This window comes from Macrobrachium rosenbergii, chromosome 6 (assembly GCF_040412425.1).
Source record: "Macrobrachium rosenbergii isolate ZJJX-2024 chromosome 6, ASM4041242v1, whole genome shotgun sequence".
NCBI classification, from domain to species: Eukaryota; Metazoa; Arthropoda; class Malacostraca; order Decapoda; family Palaemonidae; genus Macrobrachium; species Macrobrachium rosenbergii.
In genome coordinates, this window is record NC_089746.1 from 34,641,346 (window position 1) to 34,669,011 (window position 27,666).

Sequence of the window (27,666 nt, forward strand, 5' to 3'; positions counted from 1 at the left end):
ATACATAAATAGCTTTTAACTAACTTTAAACGTGGTAATTCTATGCTTTCAACTCTTAAACTGCAAATCTCCTATTGACACAGTATATACTCCATCTAGGGAATGCCTTACATTCATAGTGTATTACAGATGATAAGTTCTCCTACTCTGATAAGGCATAGGTTCAAATCCTGGCTTCGATAGGAGCAAAAATTAGATGTAACGCTCTTGGGGTGTGAGTTATGCCCAATATAAAGCGATCCCTACCATCTGTGACATAATATTAAATATATGTATATGTATATGTATATATATATATATATATATATATATATATATATATATATATATATATATATATATATCTATCAGTTGAATCCCACATTTTTCCTGTGGTACTCGCTTATACATTGAAGTCACGTGTATCTACTGTGATTTATGATTTATATATATATATATATATATATATATATATATATATATATATATATATATATATATATATATATATATATATATATATATAGGTGTGTGCGTGTGTGTGAATATGGGGGTGGGTTCATTTGACTCCACTGGTTTCACTATCAACTGAACGAGATTCAGCAATCTGCCCAGTCGTCTGTCGGTTGCACAGAAACTTAACGTTAAATTGCAGTTGAAAAGAGATAAACTCTATCCCTTCGTGAAATGAAATACTGGTTCTCTTTTTACCTCTCTTTCGGTTCACATTACTATTCCTTTACGTTCGTGCACAAGTCTCTAAACTACTCCCAAATATTCCTCTCTTCGTCTCTTTACTCGTTTTGATAATATTCTGTTCTTATTTATAAATGTACGTTTTCCTTCCAAATCCAGTCATCAAATGTTCCCTCTTTCCTTATCGCCGTCATTCCATTTCGTTTTCTGGTTCATTTTTCCACCTTTCTCTCTTCCTCCTGCTTCGCCTCCCATGCCCCATTTTTTCCCCGAGTATATTCTACACCTGGCCTTCAATACACATTTTCATCCACATCATCCCTGAATATGGATTAGGGACCTGTTCCACCGGTTGTTCACATGCATAGAAAAAGATGGAGGAAAAACTGGGAAAAAATTGAAAAGGAACGAAATGAATTTGCCATCCAATTCCTCCGGTACATATTTGTTTTGCTAATAAAGACATTCTTTCCTTTTTTTTTTTTCCTTTTCGCGAACAACAGGGCAAAAGACACGCCGATACTCATCTACGTCGCAGATGCCTCCGGCTGTGTCCGAGGTAAGGAGGAAGAGGGGAAGGGGGACGTTTTTCATTGTGCTCTCCAGGAAACGGTGGAAAAGTTTTCGTTTTTACTGTAATTAAAAATTCTACCTCTAATACGAGAATAACTCAGACAAAAAGACAACTCACATATTACGTGAGCGTTAATATCTAAAAATCCAGTACTGAATGCAGCATATTACCAAATATGGAAAATCCATACATCCATTTAGCTACGTACGTGCGCGCAGTGCCCCTTAACTTGACATTTTGTATGCACTGAAATTCATGTGCATATAGCGTCTAATAAAATATAAACATGAATATATTACACGTGTTAGTATCTGGGTAAAAAAACAAATGTATGAGATCGAACATCAAGATCATACGCATCATAAAACAGAAAATAACATAACTAAATGGTCAGAACCTCCGTTTCTGGCTGGACACATCCAGAGAGAGAGAGAGAGAGAGAGAGAGAGAGAGAGAGAGAGAGAGAGAGAGAGAGAGAGAGAGTCCGTTTCTGGCTGGACACATCCAAGGAGAGAGAGAGAGAGAGAGAGAGAGAGAGAGAGAGAGAGAGAGAGAGAGAGAGAGAGAATAAAAGCCACAGAACTTTTTTCGGAGATATTTGCACGAAAGAGAAAGGGAGGGAGGGAGGGAGGGAGGTTCGTGGTGGGGTGGATGTGGTGTAAAACGGTGCAGTATTTCATTTTCACGGCCTATAAAAGGGGGTGTTTTTATTAGCATCGGAAGATGATTGTCTCGAGATAGTGCACGACTCCTTAAGGAGGAAAACTGCGTGTTGGGGAGGAAAAGAGGGAGAGGAGAGGAAGAGTCAACACGGGGATAGGGGCAGTAGTTTCACTGGCTTCTTGGGGGAGTTATTACGACTCTCCTAATGTCCTCATCTCTCATGCCATCGCCATAAAAACGCCCAGGCTACCACTTTAAGGGATTCCAAATATTTTGCCCGCAATTCGACCGGCGCCATAATGAGCTACAGGGGGGATCAAGGGGGGAGGGGTTGTGGCGGAGTACGGGGAGGGAGGGAGGGAGGGAGGGAAAGGGAGAGGCAAGTAGGGAAAAAGGGTGAGCTTGTGAGGGGAGGCAGGTAAACGTCTTCGCAGCGGAGGAATGGCTCTACGGCGGAGAAAATATTCTTGATGTTATCACGAGCGATGAAAACGGAAGGCAAATATTCGGAGGAGATCTCACAGATGTTTAAAGAAGACTTGATACCGCTGCGGCAAAGAAATTAATGGACGCAGTTGATGTACAAGGCCATCACGGAAGGCAGAATGTATTAAGAGAAGCGATAACACGTCAACTATTTAAATATTTAAGAAGTTAATATAGTAACTTTATTTTCATTCTGATAGTTTCCTTCAAAAATTCAGGGTAATATAACCACAGTTTTCTATTCAAAAGTGACGACAGCAAATCCATTATTTTCCCGAAAAATTGATAAAAATAACATAATTTTCTTTAAATATTCAGGACAGGCAATGCCTCGGATTCGACCCATCAGTTCAAGACAAAACAGAAGCCTTCCGGAAAAATCATAAACAGCAACACCAACACAATTTCCTTCACTCTAAAATTCAGGAAAAATCATGGTTTGCACAAATATTTCACAACATTTGAGCAATTAACATCTCGTCAAATTCAGAACAAAAGATATAATGTGTAATTCACGGATAAAACGCCCATATTTTCATTAAAACCTTTGTAACAATATGATTTTAGATTTCCTCAAACACACATGCCAATACTCACACAATACAAAACAGAGACAATAAAAATTCTTCAAAAGTACACACGTACAAATACACAAGCACATCCATCCATCCATATATACACACAGACACACACACACACACACACACACATATATATATATATATATATATATATATATATATATATATATATATATATATATATATATATATACACATATATATATATATATATATATATATATATATACATATATATATACACATACATATACATACTGTGTATATATATTGTACACGTGTACTGGTTTCATAACATTTTAACACTACTATACATGAAAACTACAGTAAACTTCTTCAATTACTATGGTATTTTGTTCATGAAAGGGAAAGAAAGTGTGTACCCCCTTGATTTTCTCGACCACTGTACATGAATTAATTCTTGCTATCGTCCTTGCTCTTTAACGTTTAAGCTTCTGTCAGTTCAATCCGTCTTTATTCATCGAAACACACTTAATCTCTACTCCAACAATCTATGAGATTGTTTCGATCTTAAATCTGGTGTAAAAAATATTGAGCGGCTCAGGTGGCCAGCTTTGATAAAAGAATAAAGAGTAACTGTAGGCTTTTATGACTTTCATTCATTCGCTCGTAGTGGGCTTCGCAGACCTCGCTGCAAGCCACTGCCACTCTAATCACATTCATCTGTTTTGTCATATATTGATGGTCTCTCATCCAAATACTTATCATACGTAGCTTAAATGTAAAAGTGCCCAACATAATGACCGATGTTAATGAAAGAGCACAGCACCACCAGACCATTATAAACATTACAAATGTAGAATAAAACTCGTTCATAAGCAGCAAATAAAAAAAAAGTCCTCTCCTCTTCTAAACATACCTAACATACTAATATAAAGAGTAATAGCGAATTTCAAGCACCATAAAGCTGGCGGCCATTTTAGTGCCCGGTCAAAGATAAATGAAAGTCACCGATCAGAGAGACCGACGAAATAACCTTAATTTATCAGGAGACACAAGAGCCATTAAGCCCAAACACAAGGCCGGTCATAGGCGCCCTCTGTTGTTTGTGTGTGTAAATAAATGACACATCGACGGGAAAGTTTTATATATATATATATATATATATATATATATATATATATATATATATATATATATATATATATATATATATATATATATATAATAAATGTTAACAAATAATAACTTTCCCATGGAAGTAATAGATGAAACTGTTAGAGAGATTTTTAATAAAGTCATCCTGAATGAGTCGTTACCAACTGGCGAAGAAAAACAACAAATCAACTTTGGACAAATGTCAAGTTACTACAAAATAGAAGAAAAGCTGCTGAAAAAGATTGTTTCTAATCTTGTAAAACCCGTTAATGAAAGTGATATGTCTGTCTCAGGACTTACTATAAAAATAAGAAATTAAAAAACGTATTCATTCGCAGTAGACCAGCTTTAAAGGGGGTTCCTGACAGTTGTCATGTGGTATATCAGTATTCCTGCAAACGGGAAAGGATGTAATTCCTCCACATATGTTGGATATACCACTTGCACTGGCGGAGAGAGATTTCGTATGCACACACAGACAGGATCAATCAAAAATCACCTTGTAGACTTTCATGGCGAAACAAAAATAACGAAAAGACAGCTTACGAATGCGTAAAAATTCTAAGTAGTAATAATTCTGTGGGGTACTTGAGGATGACAGAAGCCATCTTAACAAAAAACATGAAACCTTCCTTAAACTCTCAGGACGAAGGATGCGAAAGGCTTCTTAAAATTTTTAAGCACTGACCATTTTTTATGTTTTTTTGTTGTTTGCATTTTTTTTTGCGAAGTTCCTGAACATTTTCTAGTTTTACATATCTATACATAAGAGTACATATATTTATGTTAGTTTATTTTAGATTTGTTAAACACCTAATTCTTTGTATAGTTATTCCGTTGTTTTAACCATTGACAATTGCCCACTCTCTGACTTGTTACATGTTAACACTAATTCCATGACAATTGTAATATTTTAACCACTTGTTACTTATTTCTAATTGTTATGTTTGGTCATAAAATGATGTAAATATTTTAGTCTAGCACGATTATGGACGAAGTACAGTCCGAAAGCTCGCTCTGGAGACAAGAATAAAATGAATTATTAAGAAGAGGCTTTCTTTTATAATTCTACGAACTTCGAGTAATGAAGTGAAGGGTGAATTCAGGACATTGGAAAGAACCAGTATCAAAATAGTTAAAGTTCGCAGTCATCTATCGTTTAACGAAACCTGAATAATACACAAACTGCTGCCTATTTATACATTATATATATGTACGTATATATATATATATATATATATATATATATACATACATACATAAACATATTTATATGTATGTGTATATGTATATTTGTATACATATATATAATTATATATATATTATATACATACATACATACATACATATATATATATATATATATATATATATATATATATATATATATATATATATATATATATATATATATATATATATATATATATATATATATATATATATATATATATATATATATATATACACACAGTTAGGCAAACATTTTTGGAGACTAACTGAAAACCTATTTGAACAACATTAAATTACCCTCAAAAGTAAACTAAAACCAGCCGACTTGCTCCTAAAGTGACTGCACGCAGGATAAAACAATAAAATAAAATTCAAACAAATCTTCACTGTATCCATCATAAGGTTGATCTATTTTATGGACAGCTTGTACTGCTATGACTTAGTTCACATGCATGGTTTTACTTGTTGCTCATTTAAACTTACTTCGTTTATGTGGAAAATCAGTTGAAAAAATAATAAAAAGAAGACCTTGTGGTTCTGCGACTCTGATCAGCGCTAGTAGGATTCAAGCAGATATGATTACAAATGAAGCTATTCACCATTCCCAACCGTTTATTGCATATAAAAAGGAGGAAACTCAAGGAAGGTCCTTCGTACAGAATTCGAGAAGCCCTAAATTTTTACATCTACCCAATTTGAAGTAACGACCCTTATTCCCAAACTCCTGATCAAAGCAGTGAATTACGTAACCAGTAATTAGATGAACGGTGTGAGATGCTATTCAGGAGGAAAAGGGCATGGGGCTAATGCACTCAACCCAAAAGACTTGGAGAACCAACAGGTGAAAAACAGAAAATCCAATCACCAAATTGAATACCTGTTAAAAAATACAAAAAACCAACCCCCTTTTTTAACAGTTTATGACCACTATATCCTAAATGTGAGCTCACGGATAAAATTTGAATAATAAGTATTTCATAAACCTTTATATAAACAGTGTTTAAAAGAAGGCCTCCCTCCGAAATAATAATAATAATAATAATAATAATAATAATAATAATAATAATAATAATAATAATAATAATAATGTCTCGGAAGAAGACGATATCTTAAACAAACTTCATTGAATAGAATGGCCGTCTGGATGCCGTTTATTTTGTAATGTAGTTTCTCAATCTCTCAAATGAGTTTCTTCATTGCATCAGGTAACCTTTACAGCAGCAGTCCAAAGTTCATTTATTCCTTGCCGTTTCGGTTGAGCTTTCTATCATTCTCTAAAGGCGAACGAAGCCAGTGGTCAATCTGTTCTTCAGTGGTTATATGAGCCCCGGATATGAGAAAGACGAGGCAGCCCTGAAGAACATCATCGGCGCCCAGGTAAAACCCACTGATACAGACACAAAAGTCGACCTTACGATCCACTACAAGGATCGGAAGACTGCCCAGGACCTCCTGAGGAACAGCCCCGTCGCTAGAGACGAACCAACGAAGAGGAGAGGATTGGTTTACCAAATATCGTGTGCCCCGAGAATGGATGCCGCCATTCCTACATCGGTAAGACTACGATGCGACTCTCCAAGAGGATCGCCTTTTACCTGCATGAAGGGGCTATATACCAGCACCACATGAGGAAGCACGGCAGTGCCCCTTAACGCCAGCCGATCGTAAGGAGCGCGAAAATCCCGTACGGCGACAACGACCATTATTAGGAGGGCCTCGCCATCCTCCGATGGAAACCGTCACTGAACGTTACCCAGGAAACCCTTCCCCTCCCTACCACCGTCAGGAGAGCGGTAAGGCGCTGCTTTAGACAACTCGCCCTATGGCCAGAGCTCTCGGGGCCTGGCACCAGCCAATCAACGCCTACGTCGGTCAGCCAGAAATTTCCCGGATGAGTCATTTCGCTCCCAGCCAACAGGAGAACCCCACAAACCCCCAAGGCTTTGACAACCAGTGAAAAATGGCTAAAATTTCTGTAAGCCAGCTTGCTGCTGTAAATACGGCATAAATGTACCCCTGGCTTCATTCGCCTTTAGAGAATGGCAGAAAATTCTACCGAAACATCAAGAATGAAATGAACTTTGGACAGCTTTGTACAAGTCACCTGCTGCTACGAAGAAACTCATTCGTGAGACTGAGAAACTACATTACAAACTGAACGGCATCCAGACGGCCATTCTTTTCAGTGACTAACAGGATGATAATAATAATAATAATAATAATAATAATAATAATAATAATAATAATAATAATAATAATAATAATACTCAGGCACCTTATATGCTTTCTTTTTAAGGTTTAAAAGTTCACCTTTATACAATTCCTGTGCACGCAAGAGTAAAACCTAGTGTTTTTCAGTGTTCTACAAACCCAAGAGAAATCTTATTCTTGAAATAGCCTTATGCCAATTACACGAAAAAATAAAATACCCAGCAAATACATCCACTTACATTTCCTTCCAAAGAATTCATGACAGCAATACAAAGATGAAGAGCAAGAGCAAAATAAAAAAAACCAGTTTTTATCCAACGCAAGGAAACCCAATATTGAATTACTGGATTAACTCTTTCGAAACACGAGCTCTCACTTTTTCAGGTCAAAATATAAAATGGTTCCTTGTAATGCAATAGGACGTTGAGATGATTCCTTTCCTATCTAAAAAAAAAAAGACGAAAAAACTATGCTCTGAAAGTGCAGATGAATATAAAATAATAAAGTAATTCACTACACTAACTATCATTTCCTGTCATTAAAACAAGGCAGCTCTGAAAACTGCTGGGAAGTGATGCACCAGGATAATCAACAATTCAGTTTCAACCTGAATTCTCCCTGCTATGACAAGGACGAATCTCAAACGAAGTGAGTAGAACTCTCACGAAAAATGAGAGCAAAAAGAAAAGCTTTCTATCATTAACATTCCAGAATTTCAATGATTTCTCTGGGGAGAAACATTTCACTACAAAGGAACACCAGTTTTTATTTCAGATTACGAATTCCGTTTATAGAGATCAAAAGATAAAAAAAAATAGGAACGCACGCTATATTTCGCTGGTAGACAAACATGCTTTGGTATGAAGACCGAACGAAAAGTGAAAACTGAGAGAGAGAGAGAGAGAGAGAGAGAGAGAGAGAGAGAGACGGAATATCAACATCATACGGTACATATGGATAAAAAATTAAGGCGCATATGTCAATGTCTGCAATACATCGTCTTCATTGTTAATCTGTCTCCCTCTCTATCTTAACAGAAACTCACACAACACACACACACACACACACACACACACACACACACACACACACACACTATATATATATATATATACAGTATATAAATCGAATGAACAGGTCATGTTTACCAGGTATGTATAAAGTCGTCTTATCCTATCAATCACGTCATTCTTTTTGGCTATGCCCATCAAAACAAGCCTATAAGTGTGCGGGGTATAAACACACACTTTCACTTTGAATTACAGGATTCAACCCCAAGCGCTAGAGGTTCCAGTGACAACGTGCTCAAGCACTTTTCCACGAGGACTGGTGTGAGTTCAGTTCATAGCATATATATATATATATATATATATATATATATATATATATATATATATATATATATATATATATATATATATATATATATATATATGTATGTATGTGTGTGTGTGTATGTATGTATGTATGTATGTATGTATGTATGTATGTATGTATGTGTATATATATATAAAAATGATTCCAGCACTGAACAGTAAAACAATAACAAGAACAGAAACCGCAAGCTTTCCATGAGTTATCCAGTCATTTAAATTTATGAAGATAACAGTTCAATTTTGTGCATAAAGCTCCTTTACAAAGAACTCACTCCTCTCCGTTCTTTTTGCTTCAAACAATTTATATAAATGATTCTTACCACAACAACAGATTGTCAATCAAAGGGAAATAATATAGTTTAGGAAATTTCCTTTAAGATTATACGCTGTCAAATGTTGTCACGGAAGTGATGAAAGTGATGAAAACATATTTTGATTTCAACATACAAAACGCGTTCGGTAAATATCAGAAAAATATCAATTATCCAGTCGAATACATAAAAGGGTTTTGCGCTGAAATAAACAAAGTAAACAGTATAACAACATGATAACAATGTTGCATAACACTGTAAACAATCTAGGGTAAAATAACCCCCAAAAAAGTAGAGGAAAAAATATAATCACTGCTCAGAATGAATACAAAAGCGATGAGTTAAAAGCAGAGCCAATCGACTGAGAGAGAGAGAGAGAGAGAGAGAGAGAGAGAGAGAGAGAGAGAGAGAGAGAGAGAGAGAGAGAGAGAGAGAGAGCGCATCCAGATACGGCGGTCTACAGGGAAATTCTCCTTGTTACCAGTCACAGCCCTGGGTGAGGCCGACCGGAGCAAAAATCTTTGGAGGATTGATGCAAGACTCCCTCCCACGTCCAATTTAACGATTCTGTCATTTGATCGGTGCATTTTGGCCAAGCAGCTTTTAGGGCGCTTTGGTCCTCAACATTCAAAGACTTTTTGTTGAGCGACGACGAGAAGACTCGCATTCCCTTCATCAATGGATGTTCAGGGTACGAGAGAGAGAGAGAGAGAGAGAGAGAGAGAGAGAGAGAGAGAGAGAGAGAGAGAGAGAGAGAGTCTATACAAATAGTTACGTAAACCTTTCTTATAGAAGATAGCAACACAGTTCTGCCAAAAAAAATCTTTTATCAACCCCTAAAAAAAAATTATACAAATTACATTATTAAACCTAATAACGTCATGAGTCCCATAAGGGATAACTAATGCCTTCTGCTGCGCTAAAAAAGAAAATGTTCTTTACATCTCTCTGTCACAGCTAAACTGCTATTTACTGCTTCATTTTCCTATATTTGTTTTGCCTATATTCACACTGGATTCAAATATCAAACGTTTCCTTCTACAGTTTTCATTCAGTTTAAGAAGGTACATTTTGGGCTATCACTATACGAATCGAGGAATTTGATTCAGTGGTCTGATTAAATTACTTCGCTACAGACGAACTTACGGAGGGAAAACAATAAAAAAAAATTATGTTACTAGAGATTTTAAACAAGTTCATTCAGTTTACAACCAAATGATATTGTAACATATCTTGAAGTCTAAGCGATAATGACCCTACACATTAATACCTCCGCCATTCAAACGATTAACTGTCTTAACCAACAATAATGTGATATTAAGCAGGAATAACACACGCAAAACGATATGAAGAATAGCACAACATATGAACAATTATTTCCCTCATTGTGAATTAAACCAACGCTCATATTTCATGCCCGATTCTTTACAAACAATACTCACATTAATTAACAGACATTAAAGGTACCCAAAAATGAAGTACAATGCAGATTAAAATAAATAAGAAAGTTAGCTTGAAGGACACGAAGATACTAAACAATGCATCAAGGAATCTCAAAATACTTGGAGTAAATCACTTGAAAAAGACCACCCAGCCTAATAAAGCAACTATTCTAAACATGGTAAGAAAAGCGATGAGAAAATTACGTTCAGTCAGTTTACAAATATCAGCTAACTTCAAAAAATACAAGAGCAGATCGATCTCTTTTTTAAAAAGATTACCGATGCACATCAATCAGCTGTGACATAAACAAATTAAGACTCCCAATAAATATACTTTTGTTTAAGTTTTTTAGATGAATTGCCTATGAATAATACAAGAGAAACGTTGAAGACAAATACTCGTATGATAAAGGATGAGCATCCAAAATAATCACCACATCGATAATTCTGTGTTCAGAAAACCTCTTTTAGCCGGACAATGCTACTTTATTTTTTGTGAGGTAATATAAAACCACCAAAGTACCGCCTCTTTTTCTGCCATTCACGTCAGTTCCATATTCTATAAGACGTTTAAGACAAACTAATTAGATCATCGCCCTTACAAATTCTGAGAGCTGAGTAAGAAGAAAAATTGACATTGATTTCCGAGTCATTTGCAAGGTAAATACCATAATAAAAAAATTAATATCTACATAATACGAACACAAAAGAATTTCAACTAACATAAAATTAACAAAAATAGGCTAATTAAATCAATATAATACACACACACATTCCTCTCGTCAGCACGTAGGCCTTAATGTACAAATGTCTTAGCGAGGTAAATCTATTGAAATAGTGGAAGATAAAGGTCCATAATTCATAAGGAAAATGAGTCAGGATCACATTACGGAAAAATTTTTATCACTTATAAATTGTAAGAACAAAGTTAATTGATCCAATGTATCACACTTTGAGATGCTGGATTAAGACCAATGCACGCACGCACGCACACACACACACACATATATACTGTATATATATAATCCTTGAGGATATGCAAAACTCTGCGGTGAATTACAGCCATGATTTACTAAGTTTTTTTGAAAGTTATAAGTTGTATACGAGATATATTTAAAAGGTAAGTATGTAGGCACGTATACAAGGTGACCACATAGAAAACAAATTAATCTTAATGATGATGCAAATAATGTTCAAGATTTTTTCTGTACAGGCCACTCTGTATGACAGGAAACGGACAGTTAAAGAACAGGTACATAGCGGGATAGATATATATGGAATCATTGCAAAAAATATTTCATATAAGAAAAATTGAAGAATATCATTATTCTTTATACTGACAAAGTGTTAACTCCAAAATGTATTTTTAAAGCCTTTTGACAATAAGACGGCTTACAAACAAAAGCGGATTTCATCAAGCAATTTCGAAGAAACCAGAAACGGGGAGGAATTCGTCTCTCCTAGTCTAATACAATACGGGAATACAGATGAGAACTTCCCCTAAAAAATACTAGGGGAAAATCTTCTGATGAGATATATATATATGTATATATATGCATGTATATATATATATATATATATATATATATATATATATATATATATATATATATATATATTATATCGTGTATTGTATATTTAAATGATAAACCCCCACAGAAAATACATATTACGGCACACTTCTAATTCTAAGACAGGAATCAAAATCGCTTCGGTAAAAGGATAAAAGTTCAACATAATCAAACTCTCTCTCTCTCTCTCTCTCTCTCTCTCTCTCTCTCTCTCTCTCTCTCTGCGCTGTGGTGGAATACACTCTCTATTTACCTTTCTCCTCGACATGCCCCGTGGCTCCAACAACCAATTACAACCGTGATTGAATTTTTGTCAAGTTGCCGTCCATTTTCCCAATTACCTTCAGGAGATCAGGAAGGCCTGTTTGTTCTGCCAAACGCAATGATTTCAGACGAAGGAACGCACGGAAACTGGGATTAAGCCTCACCCTCCAACTGCTATGCCGTTTGAGAGAGAGAGAGAGAGAGAGAGAGAGAGAGAGAGAGAGAGAGAGAGAGAGAGAGAGAGAGAGAGAGAGAGAGATAAAAATGCTAATTTTGATTACACATAACAAAAAAAAAAAGAAAAAAAAAGAAAATGCAACCAGAAATTACACATTTTCATGAAAGTCTTGTCATCAATATTGGCCCTCTTATATACTGAATCGTATATTCAGATTCCTAGACAGCAATATAAAGAATAATAAAACACTACACACACACACACACACATATATATATATATATATATATATATATATATATATATATATATATATATATAAAATGACATACATACAGACAAGCACTAATATGATACTAGATCTCTGGCCTGTTGTGATTTGTGTGTGCGTGTTTTAGAAAAGAGAGAGAGAGAGAGAGAGAGAGAGAGAGAGAGAGAGAGAGAGAGATCATGTTTGTTTTGGAAAACGGAATCGAGCGCAATTCGCCATGAGCATGCATTCATGCGTGCACCAGAATGTTTGTACCTTAGAAGGGTGGGTGGTAAGGAACAGAGAGAAGTGCTTGCCTCCTTGTTTGTAGGTAAACAGGAGGACACGAGAGAAACTCACGTGAACATACTCATATATATATATATATATATATATATATATATATATATATATATATATATATATATATATATATATATATATATATATATATATATATATATATGTGTGTATTTAAAAATCTGTTTAAATACATACAAGATAGAGGATACTTCAATCCTTTTTCTAACTTGCGATACAGGTCCAATAGGATTATTCTCACCCTAATGATAGCTAACCAAGGGTCGTCTTTACTCGGATCTCCGTGTAAACTGCTTAAAATAAATATAACACTCCTCATAGGTCAAAGGATTCCAAAACTATTTTAAGGCAAATCTTTAATATATCTTTTGTTTAAAGGATTTCAAAATAATTTTTAAAGAAAATTCATAACACCACTTCTTTTAGTTGAAAGGATTTTAAAATCATTTTTACGCAAATTACTACCATTTATTTCACTTTGAAGGGCTTCAAAATCATTATTAGAGTAAATTTTTAACATTAACAAACGAAGAAATGAAAACCTGTAGGAAACATATTGAACAAATATACCAAAGACACTAACAAATACAGGTGAGTAGATTTAAATAATAATAATAATAATAATAATAATAATAATAATAATAATAATAATAAATAACAACCAAACCAACGTGGAAACAGAAGAAATTGATCCAGTGTTAAGTTTACAAAAAGGAGTACTGTACGATACATCGAATAAACTATTACCATCCTATTTTCAGGAATACCAAAATAACGCAGAAAACAAAACTCTTGAACGATATTGGCACTCAAATGATAAAAGACTTTTCTTCTAGAATGACTAATTCATAATCACTTTATCATATGAACCTAAAGCGATTCCCACAAAACGTTTCTGCAAGAAAGAAGGAAAAAGTAGAATAAAAATGAAAAAGATTTTTTACTCGAATTTTAATCTTTCGAGAGCCATTTAATTACCCGCCTTAAAGCTGCTCTCTCTCTCTCTCTCTCTCTCTCTCTCTCTCTCTCTCTCTCTCTCTCTCTCTCTCTCTGGGAAAAAATGGAACCGTTTCTCTTTTCAAAACTGAACGTAAAAGCTGGTCTGTCATATGATTCAATAAATTATAGACAACACAATAATATCGGCCTCGATTTAAAAGTTTGGCAATGAATACACTAACAAACATACAAATTACACAAATAATGGAAAAAAATAATATATGTTTCTATTTCCAACCATATATTTTATATATTCTCTCTCTCTCTCTCTCTCTCTCTCTCTCTCTCTCTCTCTCTCTCTCATCTTTGTTTGAATAACAAAACTATTAATTCATTAAAACGTTTTCATTGTAAATACTTACACCAAGATACTAGTTCCTTAGAAACCTTACTGTAATTTTCCTCAAACTCTCATTATAAACTTACATTAGGGTAACTCACATTAGTAATCATATGGAGCACCATCTTCAAGAAACAAAAGTCAACAAGAGCAAAATACATCATAATATAATAAGAACAATAATGATGATGATGACGATAAAATACGCCCGTTATCTCATGTGTTAAATATTGATATATTGTTGGATATAAGTTAAAATATGTAGGCTTTTCGAGGACTACCATCCTCATCGTCAGAGGAAATGACACTACACCAAAAATTTATACAGAAATTTTGATCTATTTTCAAGTGCGTAGCAAGGAGAGAAATAACAGCAAAAATGGAAAGCAATATATGAACTACATTCTGCTGATGAATCCACAATAGTTAATACAAAACCAATCTGAGAAAACCTTCAACCTACTAATTAAAATAATAAAAGATTTACGGAATGGGAAGCTCAAACAATATTACACAAATGATACCAATACCTGATAATAACTGACGAAACGAATTCAAAAGTCAGGAGATCAGTGACGAAAAATGAGATTATGAAAAAACCTATTACTGACTTGAAATCAAACAAACTCTTGGATATCAGCGAAAAATCCTTCCCACAAAATACTGCAGACCTCAGACATGAAGAAGCCAGACAATAAAACTGTCTCTGTTTGAAAATCTTCCTCACACACACACACACACACACACACACACACACACACACACACACACTAACAATAAACAAGTCATGATTAAAATTACATGTCAGCAGGTCTAACAACTTTCCAACACCGCCCTCTCTCTCTCTCTCTCTCTCTCTCTCTCTCTCTCTCTCTCTCTCTCTCTCTCTCTCTCTCTCTCTCTCTCTCCATGGGCAAAACATGCATGATCATAACGGCAAATAATTACGATAACTTTCATCCGAATTCAGTTTAAACGAAACAAAACAAAAGAAACCTCCTTCACCATCTCTCCATACTTATCTCAGAGCGTCTGGGAGGGTGCCCCAATGGACTGTGTGCCTTTAGAGCGTAAGCAATTCAACGGCGCCTTCATTTCGTGGCAATGGCCCAGCGTACTGAAGACCTACAATGCTCTTGACCCGTTTGCAATGCAAGGATTCTGATTATCCATTTCCTGAACAATGGGAAGCACACGAGCACGTAATGCTTCGCTATGCTTTCACAGGCACTGCCACCATCGGAACGTGGCCGGCTTTTCTAAGGATGCTCCTAAATTTATGCTGGGGCCTCCAGGCGGCAGAGAGCGCCATGGCAGATAGACAGATAGCGAGATTTCCTTGTATTTCAGGACAGTTGGCATCAAATGACGTCGTCCGTTTACCGTCATCGCAAATAAAACTTATTTACAAATAATTATGAAAAGTGACAAGAATACTACACTAGTCATTAATGACGGTTTCTCATATTTATTGTTTAATTGGGTTCATTTCAATATCACTCATGACATTTTATAGACGAATATATTTCATACAATAAAATTTTTAACTCTGTTCCAATCCTGTTTTCTAAGCACACTGAACGTGAATTTACTGAACTCATCCTTAACAAAACTTGGTCAGTTTCGTAACTGAAGATTTGTCCCAGAAAAAGATAATCCTCTGAAAGTAAAAAGCAGTACGACGTTTCTCTCCACGTGTGGAGACTGGAGGGGGATAATAGAAAAGATTTTAACATTCAACTCCCCGTTACAAACTATTCCGTCTCTTCCTACTAGTGTTACTATAACTTATCAGGAAGCAAGCGGAAATAAAATTTAAAAATCCTAAGAGATCGACACACTTCAGATCAATACTACGAAGGGAAACTTTAGTTCATAAAGAGAATGAGGATCCTTAAAGGAGGTACTTCTCTGTATTCAGAGATGACAACAGTACAAAGGCAACATTTGGGGAATGAGTAAACAAGGAAAACCAAAATACAACAGTAATTTCCAGATACAAAACGTTTACAATGCTGAAACCAGAATCTAGATATTAATATGTAGAACTTTTTTCTGCTTTAGTTATTTAATGAGTCAGTCGCAGAAGACCAGCAATTATTATCATTATTATTCAAAGGTTTACACAGGCCACTGAGTTAATATCATTAACTCTCTTACGGCTGGTCCACAGGGTTTTTTCTTAATGCACATATTATATCTCGTCTAATAAATTATACTGGATAAAATAAAATGCTGAAGATTGAGAAAATTTCTTTCGAAGATTTGTTAACGATACATGATATACGTTGTTAGTTAAGAGCTGGACAGTCACTAATGATGTTTGATTGTGGAATTGTTCTGCTTTCTCTGCATCCATGGATTGGGTCATGTGGGTTATTTATCAACTACCCACGGGTTAGAAGAGTGGCCAATGACGAAGACTGGATAATATTATTTCAAAGGGACGTTCTTTTTGTCATGAAGAACACCACAATCCATCAGCTGGTTTAATATGCTGTATTTTGTTATTGATAGATTCATTCTTCCATAAATACCATTAACTAATGAAGATGGGTTTTAGAAAGAAAAACAAATCGCGACAGGAACCCCTTCATTCATCTACTTGTATATTTGAAGCTTTGGTTGCTTCATCAGCTGACACTCCTTTAATGCTTCCATGAGCATGACTCAGTTATCGGCAAAGGTGAAGCCTCTATTAACATCAAAATGGGAAAAAAACATAATAACTTCTATTAAAAAACGCACACATACAATTATTACGTTGACATATTATCAACTCGGTGCCAAATTATCATGTTAAGATCTCAAGATAGAGAAAATAAATGAGTAAAACGTACAAATGACTTCATACAGAACCCGTGTATTGTATCAAGGTATCCAGATCAATTTCTTAAAACAGAATAAATAGTAAAAGGCTAAGATACTGCCCTCGTACTTAAATAAAAACCACAACCTTTCACAAAAAAACTCAACTGGAAATTTGCAAAATTAATAACCACTTGCATTTTCTTTTCTTGTAATCTTCGATGTTTACCAGACTAACGTTTTTCCTTTATAAAAATCACCCCCGCATAAAGTCATTTTTAATAATGGCAAATCCTTATAAAAAAATTAACAAACTCATTACTATTCTCCTTTTCGTAACTCATTACAGGAAACAGATAAATACCACCACTAATAATAATACTAATAATAATAATAATAATAATAATAATAATAATAATAATAATAATAAGAAGAAGAAGAAGAAGAAGAAGAAGAAGAAGAAGAAGAAGAAGACTGATCACCAACATCCTTCAATTCGCCATCATAATGATAGTTACCACAATGACAACAAGTGTGACGCTGATGATGATGTGGAGATGATGAAAGAGGAAGAAGGAGGAAGGAGGAGGAGGAGGAGGAGGAGGAGGAGGAGGAGGAGATGATGGAATAGGAAGAGGAGGAGGAGATGAGGAAGACTAAAACAATTTGACAACGATGATGAAGAGACGAAGAGGAAGACACAGAAAATAATTACGCCCAATCTTAACGTACAAAATTCAACTAAAACTACACTGCTCTATAATTTCAGTGGTAATTTTGTAATTATCAACCTGCCGCAACGATCGAGTCACGACAAGCCGTAACCTTCACATTTGAAGCCATACGACAGCGCTTTTATACCTTTAGGCTATATACTTATACCCAATCATCCAGTCACTGTTGAACATCAACCTTTAACAAAAGTAAAATTATGGTTATAAACTTTGTACCAATCACTGCTTAAAGAACAAAAACAAACCAATGATTACGCAACCTTGGTTAAATACTTGAACATAACCTAATTACCCAGTCATTGCTAAAACAAATTTATAAAATACAAAAGCATTTATGTATTTCCATAACCCTGGTTTGTATACTTAAAAAATAAGTATATAAATTCTAGCCTATGTGCTTCCATCCAATCATTCCTAAGGTAAAACCCTGTTTCGTCCGGCCACCATTTTGAGGCCATATCAGACTCAAAAATTTAAATTTGAAATAAAAAACAAAATTGATACAACTGACGCATCCGGGAAATTATACAATTAAAAATACATATATTGAAATTTATCACAGAGGGATTAACAAAAGGAAATCATTCAAATGAAATAAACCTAAATACATACAAAGGTTGAAACATAAAAAAAAACGAAAGCAAATATTACCGATGGAGAACGCGATAAGACCGTAAGACGCATACCTGCAAACGCTTTACGACAACCGGCCCATTAGGTTTGGCAAATTACAAAGCGAGTACAATGTAACGACATAATAAAACTTAGTGGCTATCACAGAATGAGAAGGGGTTCAGGGGAGGCATCTCATCCCCTGGGGAAAGGATCCATAGCATCGCAGAAGAAAAAGAGGGGATAATGAGGGGAGGGGCGTGCTAATTGTCGAAATAACTGATAATAATGATAATAAAATGCTCGTAAATAAGTAATGGGTGTCCTTGGAGTCACGATCAAAGAATGGGAAGAGAGAATGAATATACAGTATCACTGGAATTGTACAAAGGATAACGGGCACAGATTGATGCCAAATTATGTTAATGAGAGAGAGAGAGAGAGAGAGAGAGAGATATCTCTGGAATTCTGCAAAGGGCAAGATCAGACATATGCTAATGGGTTTATGTTAGAGAGAGAGAGAGAGAGAGAGAGAGAGAGAGAGAGAGAGAGAGAGAGAGAGAGTTATGCAAAAAACGAGATTAAACATGTTTTAATGTATTCATGTTAGAGACAGACAGACCGACAGTCAGACATAGGGCAGGGATTGACTGCCCTCCCCTTTTGGCTATAAAACGCGAGCGCGTGCCCGTGTGCTAGATGGCAGTGGGGGACCATTGCTGTTTTACGCCTCGCCTCTTACTAATCATTGGATCGTAAACGTGCGTCAAATAACTTAATTTCCATGACCATAAACCCTCCATCATCAAAGGAACTGAGGTGATTAGGCAGCTAAACTGTCAGGCGTGACTATAAGCTGCATCCATCAAAACACGACAACCACTAAACCATTTTCATACCGCCCTTCGGACATATATTGTTTGGTCTACTTTCGGGGAGCTCTCTCTCTCTCTCTCTCTCTCTCTCTCTCTCTCTCTCTCTCTCTCTCTCTCGTATATATGTACACATTACGTGTCCTCCCACCATGAATTAATTTCCGTATTAATCACTAATTATTCCTTACCCCATATCAAAGGCCTTGTGTTAATCTCTATCTCTCTCACGAAAGTACATTATCTGAATTATTCATCTCCATCCAACAAGAATTCTTATTCGTCTCTTCACATCTCTAACATGATTTAAAAGATATTATGTTAATCTCCCTCTTTCCAATATGATCTTACTTCAAATTCAATCCATCCTCAGCCACTGTGATTACCAAGGTATTACGTTAATATCAATCTCTCTCTCTCTCTCTCTCTCTCTCTCTCTCTCTCTCTCTCTCTCTCTCTCTCTCTCTCTCTCTCTCCATCGTTGCATGACACGAGCAGGGATTTAATGCTGAAACGAGTCACGGGCGGGAACATATAACGACCAACATAAAATCACAAACTCTAATAACTTAATCTGCAAGCACAAAACCATAAAATAAAAACGAATGCTATAACTGTCAAAATTTCAGTCTAACGAGATTTACTGGCCGTTTCTCGTGAGGTAAACAATATATTACTACTACATCAATAGATGATGAAGTAATAACAACAAACAAATGGACTGGTAAACTTGCCAGGCCTGTTTCATCGCACATGAAAAATGTCATGAGCACGGGCGGGCGTCTTTAAAAAAATACCTATTATTGTTACTGTTATTAATTTAACAGTTATTCAAATATACAACTTATATTTGCATTGTCACCATTTTCGTCACATCTTTACGTATACTGATACTGTTATTGCAGTTAAAGGTTCTGGATATAGGAGGGATATCAACTTCAACTTTTGCGTCCCCAATAGTTTTCCGTATTAGCATTGTTTTCCTCGTTTTACGGATGTTTTAAGGAACTAAGTTTAAGCTTAGCAATGAAAACATCAACAAAAAATGTATAATACTGACAATTCGGATTAGACGAATCAATGCCTTCATTATATAACACTTCAAAATTTCGGCTAAAGATACGAAATCCTAAGATTTTTACGACCAAGTATCTAGCATTATTACAACTCATATAAATGAAATTAGTAATTATCTGTACATTATAATAATGAAGAAACCTATTATAATTCAACTGTTTCAAAAATACATTAAAACTAAAATGAACGGAATTACAATGGTTCTTATATCATTCTGAAAAGCATAAAACCCTAAGGTGAAATTCTCTCTTTCACGCGTACATTTTGTTACTGAAATGAATAAATAATCGCAAACTATAACTATTTAGATTTTGTTTTCAATAATTCCCTGACTGAATCCTGTCCAATTCACGTGAAACCAAAAACCGGAAGCTTATTTCTGCTGAACACTGCATGGTATCCTTAGAAGCGGACGCAGGAGGGAAGCAAACGACCTGCAGACATATGAAGTTACACGTAAACATTTGTAAAGCCTTTAAGTATTACCTCTGAACGTAATACTCCGTTCTTGCTCCGCGTTTATTTGCAAGAACGCAAGGAAGGATTCTGCGAAAAGACTAGTCTGCTTACAGGCTTATTAAATGAAGCAGAAATGCATTTTACAAATAAGGTTTCCCTTGCTTTAATGCTGAACGCAGCAAACAAGGGCATTCAGTATAACACATCACCACTTTGTATATAATGCATACATACATGCATACATATATATATATACATACATACACACACACCTGTGGTTCATGGCATAGGCATTAACAGTGAAAGGTCGTAAGTTTGTTTACTAAGCATGTCAGAAAGATTTAAGCACTTTTCAATACACCTCATCGAAACTCTGTTGGCCTAATTAATTTATCAAATCTAGTAGTTAGTCAGTGTGGTGGGTCGCAACAAGAGAGGGAGAGGGATGGGGTCAGCTATCCAAACTCAAAAAGATTGCTGGCGGCATCCCTCTACGGACACAAGGTGTTCAGCAAATCTCTCTCTCTCTCTCTCTCTCGCTCTCTCTTTTTCTCACACACACATATATACAAACACATATACATATATATGCATATACATACATACATACATACATAAATACATACACACACATACGTATACATGAGAGCGTGAAGGATCCTTTACAGTAACGTGTATTTCTGTTGAAGAGGCACCTACGCTGGGTGTATTAAAGCTGTTCTTGTGTCAGTGCGCTTAAGGCTTGAGTACACATCAGAAGTAAACCATTACATAAAGAAAGTAAACTGTAGGTTAGAAAATATAATCATGATCAATTGCAAATTGTCAAATGTTGTCATTTTCCTGATACTTCACTCAGATAAAAAATATATTCAGAATATTGTTAAGTACTTTTTCATGCACTGATGTTCATAGGCTACAAAAAATTAACTCTTATTAGACAAAACATATACATACTCCCCCACACGCGTGTATATATATATATATATATATATATATATATATATATATATATATATATATATATATATATATATATATATATATACACATACACATATACATATACAGCAATTTTCTCTATTATCATCGCTATCAATACAAGACGTCCCCGTAACTGGTGTAATTGAAGAGCAAAACGGACGAAATCCCTTTGAACCATGATTAGTATTTCTCGGTGTAATAAAAAGGAAGTTTTTTTAATAGAAATTATGAGAATCATAAAAAAACGGGCAAAAATAAGTCACTACAATCATAAATTAACGGCAAAGAGCTTCTGCTTCCTCCGTTTCCTGCGACCGATAATCACCGAATCATACGAGCGAGATTCACCCCTTTAATAACGCTCACTTGGACATTACAGCCTTACTGTTCTCACCTCGAAAAGCATTAATGACAACAAGATGAACATTTACACGTACGAAGAATTTATAAACAAGCGCAGAGGAAGAAAATCTCTTCTGATACAATGACAATTAATCAATGCTATTACAACCACCAAAATAATCTTTCAACACACTGTTGTGAAAAGCCGTTGATGCGTAAATGCCCTCAGCTGAGGAGGGAAAGGCTTTGTTAAGTTCAATTAGGTACAAAACTTATATGTCTCAGCCACGTAATATCAAACGGTTAACAGAAACTAACAATCAAGTTATCACATTGAATTTTATTATTTATTAATGCAAGTTTAAGCTGAAGCAATAAGTGACCTACGCTCATTATATATATATAGCCTACGCGGCTGCATTTTAATGACAAAATAAATAACGTATATATAATGTTAACGTTTTACAACCATAATTCAACACAGCTTCAGCTACAGGTATATAATAGTTTCCAGCGCAAGCGAAATATAATCGCATTATCTCCATGTATATAAAGGCTAGTCACCTTGCCTCACACCAAAATGACCCAGCATGTACCGAGGACATGAGGATATGAACTTTCTGCCTTGTGTGTGTCGTACACACACGTGTGTGCGCACACATACACACACGTGTGTGTATATATATATATATATATATATATATATATATATATATATATATATATATTTATGAATGTGTGCATTATTATCCTGTTTTTTCCATACTAAACATAATCGTTCTTGAAGAGCCGCCGCCGTTGAATCGATTTTCTTATTGATTTCCATAATTTCATCTTTTTACTAATATAAATTGTCCTATCTCTATTTTATTTGCATCACTGCACATTACAGTTACTTCTGGAACAATTGGAAAATGAATCAGTTAATGTCTTCAGTTTCCTCATTTTCTACTCTCCTTTAGCAAGCATTTTCTTTATACTGCAGCTTAATCTAGTATCATTAACTGGCGTTGCAACAATAGTGGTTACTGACGTTGTCTCCTTCACAGGAACAAATAGAAAGGATTTAACCGTACAAATTAAATCAACATTTGCTTTAGGAAAAAAGACAAACTTATTTATGCAGTTATATCAAATCAGCACTGATCTAGAAAACTGATGTGAACACGTGAAAAACTGAATAAGAACTAGTTTTACATTACAAAATGCTAGAATGACACGGTGACATGTATCGGTTTGTTATATTATCTGTCTATTTATCTTTGCATGTATGATATATATATATATATATATATATATATATATATATATATATATATATATATTGCATACACACAGGAGAAAGTTTACAAAACACAAGCAATTCTGATGCAATACAATGATCGAGTACACGGAAAATGGGAAACACGAGAAATTGCTTTGAAAATATCATCAGTCAAAGAAAATGGAAAGTAAACAGAAAACGAGGGAAACTGATCCAAGTTGAAATCATTATCCTGAAAGAGAAACGAGGATAGAAAACAGAAAGAGCCTTGACGCCCATTGGTTTCCTGAATTAACTTTAAGCGTAATATCGCTTTGAAATCGGAATTATTGGCTTCGTTACAACATCACAGAGAGCGAACTGTATAACCCACTGATGTTGTAAAACGTCATAAAAATATTTTTACCTTGTCTGGCGGAAAGCCTTTGTGTTGAATCCAAAACTCATCTTTAAAACGAAATCATACAAATGTGTAACGGACCTTATTCTTTCAGATGAAAATATATTTACATTCCCAGTAGTGTTCTAGAAAAAATGTCCAGGTTTAACACCGAGAGTGCAACATATCAAGAGACTTCTGTAACAGCATCCCCACGGACTACTACAGTCTAACGATTTAGCGTTTATCGGGAAGAAGATATTCTGGAATGCCAAGAACTTTAACTATCTCACTTTATGACATCAACAGCTTTGAATATTAGCCTACATGGAGCCTCCTTCAACACAATAACCGTAACGTCGTACAAAATGGAGAGATGAACAAGTGGTTATAAACAGACGAGGCAGAATCATAAAATTTCTCTCTCTCTCTCTCTCTCTCTCTCTCTCTCTCTCTCTCTCTCTCTCTCTCTCATCGCTATAGAGAGGGGAACGTTTGAGGCTGATGCATAACAACGGTACAGTACTGAAAATCGATGGCTGTGGTTTTCTTTTATCCCAAGCTATAAAAGACGTCAACCCATAGAAATAAGTCTGGGAAGCTTCCCTGAAGAGTGCTGCATAAAACTTGAAAAAACGGCTCGGAAGCACAAATGGAAAACTGAACATAACCGAAGGTGGGAGAAACAACAGACATGGTAAAAATAAGTCTTGAGACAGACTACTAATAATACAGATACCTGATATAAATCTATTATACGGATCAACAGAAACATAAAATGAAATACGAATGGTGAGCTGCTTTTCTCTTCTACGAGAAAAACCGTTTATCTACAGGAGTAAGTTTTTCAATAAAAACCCTCTAATCATGAAGAGAAGACAAACCTCGTTTACACAAAAAGCAAGAATACAAAAAAACGCCTTGTAATCAGGCATTTAAATGACATTCATTTCAGTCTATAACGTCAATAGTATAAACTACATGAACCGACGTCTCAAGGTTTGGCAAACCCTTCTTCAAGCGAGGTTGGGATCAACAGGACTCGCGCTGGCATATTCTCTAAGCTAAAGAAAAGTTAAGTACATCTTAGTTTAACCAGACCACTGAGCTGATTAACAGCTCTCCTAGGGCTGGCCCGAAGGATTACATTTATTTTACTTGGCTAAGAGCCAACTGGTTACCTAGCAACGGGACCTACAGCTTATTGTAGAATCCGAACCACATTATGACGAGAAATGAATTTCTATCACCAGAAATAAATTCCACTAATTCTTCATTGGCCGGTCGGAGAGTCGAACGCATGGTCGTGCTAGCCGAGAGCTCTACCCACCAGTCCAATGAAGAACTTTCTAAGCTAAAGAAAAATACTATCAACAAATAAATGAGATACGTCAAAATTTTGAAAGTAAACTAGTTTCTCCAAGAGGATAGGAGACCAAAAACAATTTCCTTCCCTCACCCCTTCCCCATCTCTCTCTCTCCCAAACCGCAGTGCAACACCCTCCCCCTTCCTCAAATAATAAACTATTGCTGAGCTATAGACTGCTCAGTCCTTCGATGCTAACTCCCTCAATAATGCAATAGGACCAGACTGACGGCAGGCTGGTATTTACGAAGGGATTATACCTCGAGTGGATTCCTTGTTTATTTATAATGCAGGATCTCTCTCTCTCTCTCTCTCTCTCTCTCTCTCTCTCTCTCTCTCTCTCTCTCTCTCTCTCTCTCTCTCCCGTCACGAGGAACGGTAATAATACGTAACGCAAACTTTCATGCAAAAACTTATACGGATAAAGCCCTTAATGCTTTACTTGTTCTGCTTCTGAAAAAAAAGAGCATCAGATCATGCACATCTATCCCATTGTCTACTGAATCACTCTCTAGTAAATCATACCTTTTGCTTGAGAGAAACAACTGACTTTCTATCTTTCTTTAAATTGTGGCATCTCTACTTGAAAATAAAATTGATGAAGTTTACATAAATAATGGAAAATTCAACGATGGATACGTCCGCTCCAACGGCAGGTTTTCATTAATAATCCGTCTTCCATTAAAAAGGGTGTCTACATTTCTGATCTGACTGTTGAACAAGGTTGTACCACAATAACTAAATGTAATCGAAAAACAAGAAAAATTTATCAATAAAAGTATTTTACCAAGGAATAAATGACACATTATATACAACCATCCTTGTTTTTATCTGTTTGCTTGTAAGTAGGATGTGTACCTCTTCCTTATAAAACAACAAAAAACACACACACACACACACACACACACACACACACACACACACACACACACACACACACACACACACACACACACACATATATATATATATATATATATATATATATATATATTTATATATATATATATATGAAAACATACTTAAAAGCAAAGAGCACTGTAAAGAAGGATAATCAGAGATAATGGTAAATACCCACTAATGCAATTAGTATAGACACTAGAATGCTCTACACCATTCCTTCTTCATGCATACAACGACACAATAAAAATACCAAAATATTCTGCATCAATTGCATTTCCTTTCAAAAACAAATGAAAGCTATAATCTTTTTCTGAATACACATCTACTATAATAAGATAAATAAACCCTAGCTGCAAATCCGGACTGGGATCCACAACACCAAAATCTAGGTGACTTTACTTTAACGTAGTGAAATTTGGAAAAAAAAATTCCTCCACTTATTTAATGTAATTCTCCTAACAGACAACCAGTTAGACACACCCGAACCAAAAAAATAACGCACACGGCGAAGGTAATGGAACTGGTACAGGGCAAATGAAAACACGTAAGAGGGGTACCCAAATGGGGGAAGAGGGAAGAGAGGGATGGGAAGTTGCCAAACTCGCAAAGGGGATGATGGGCAGGGGCAGGGTATGACGTCGGGTTGGTAGCAGGGGGTTGGTTAGGGAGTCACCAAGGGGACTTTCCCACTCTAGCTAGAGAGGAAATGCTGTGTTGTACCTGATTTCAATGGTTTGGTCCCGACATAAGCCGCTCCTAGCGCTGAATGCACTCTTCGACAAACGCTTTCCCAGGAATTATCAAAGAGGGTCAATCCGTTCTAATCGGATACGTCGCTCCTGCGGACACAGGCACGCCTTCATTCTGACCCACTGATGTGCCCATTTTGTCTGTACGTTATTGACAGTGTTGACGCAGGCATGCGTCATCTGGAACTGACATGGCAACAATCCCCAAATGGAGGAAAAGAGGAAGCATATAAGTAATAAAAAATCTCTCTCTCTCTCTTTCTCTCCACACACACACACAAAATGGCGTCGTATTCATTCTTTGTGTAGCCTTAAAAAGAAAGGAAGAGGAATAACCCGATCTGTGACGTCACCTTCCAATCCGCTGTATAAAAAATAGTATCAAACATAAGATGCCAAAAAAGAAAAAAACATAAACAAACAAAAACGAAACCAGCGTTATGAAATAGGACACCCAAAACAATTATTCCTGACGATATATAAGACTAAGCCACTAAAAATGGATAGCGTTCCGACGACGACA

The 27,666-nt window shown here is 35.6% G+C and overlaps 1 protein-coding gene across 2 annotated transcripts in view; it reads right to left on the bottom strand.

Moving 5' to 3' along the window:
• LOC136839446 (uncharacterized) overlaps positions 1 to 27,666 on the bottom strand; it is a 552,172-nt gene that overhangs the window by 170,735 nt on the left and 353,771 nt on the right. The window lies entirely within an intron of this gene.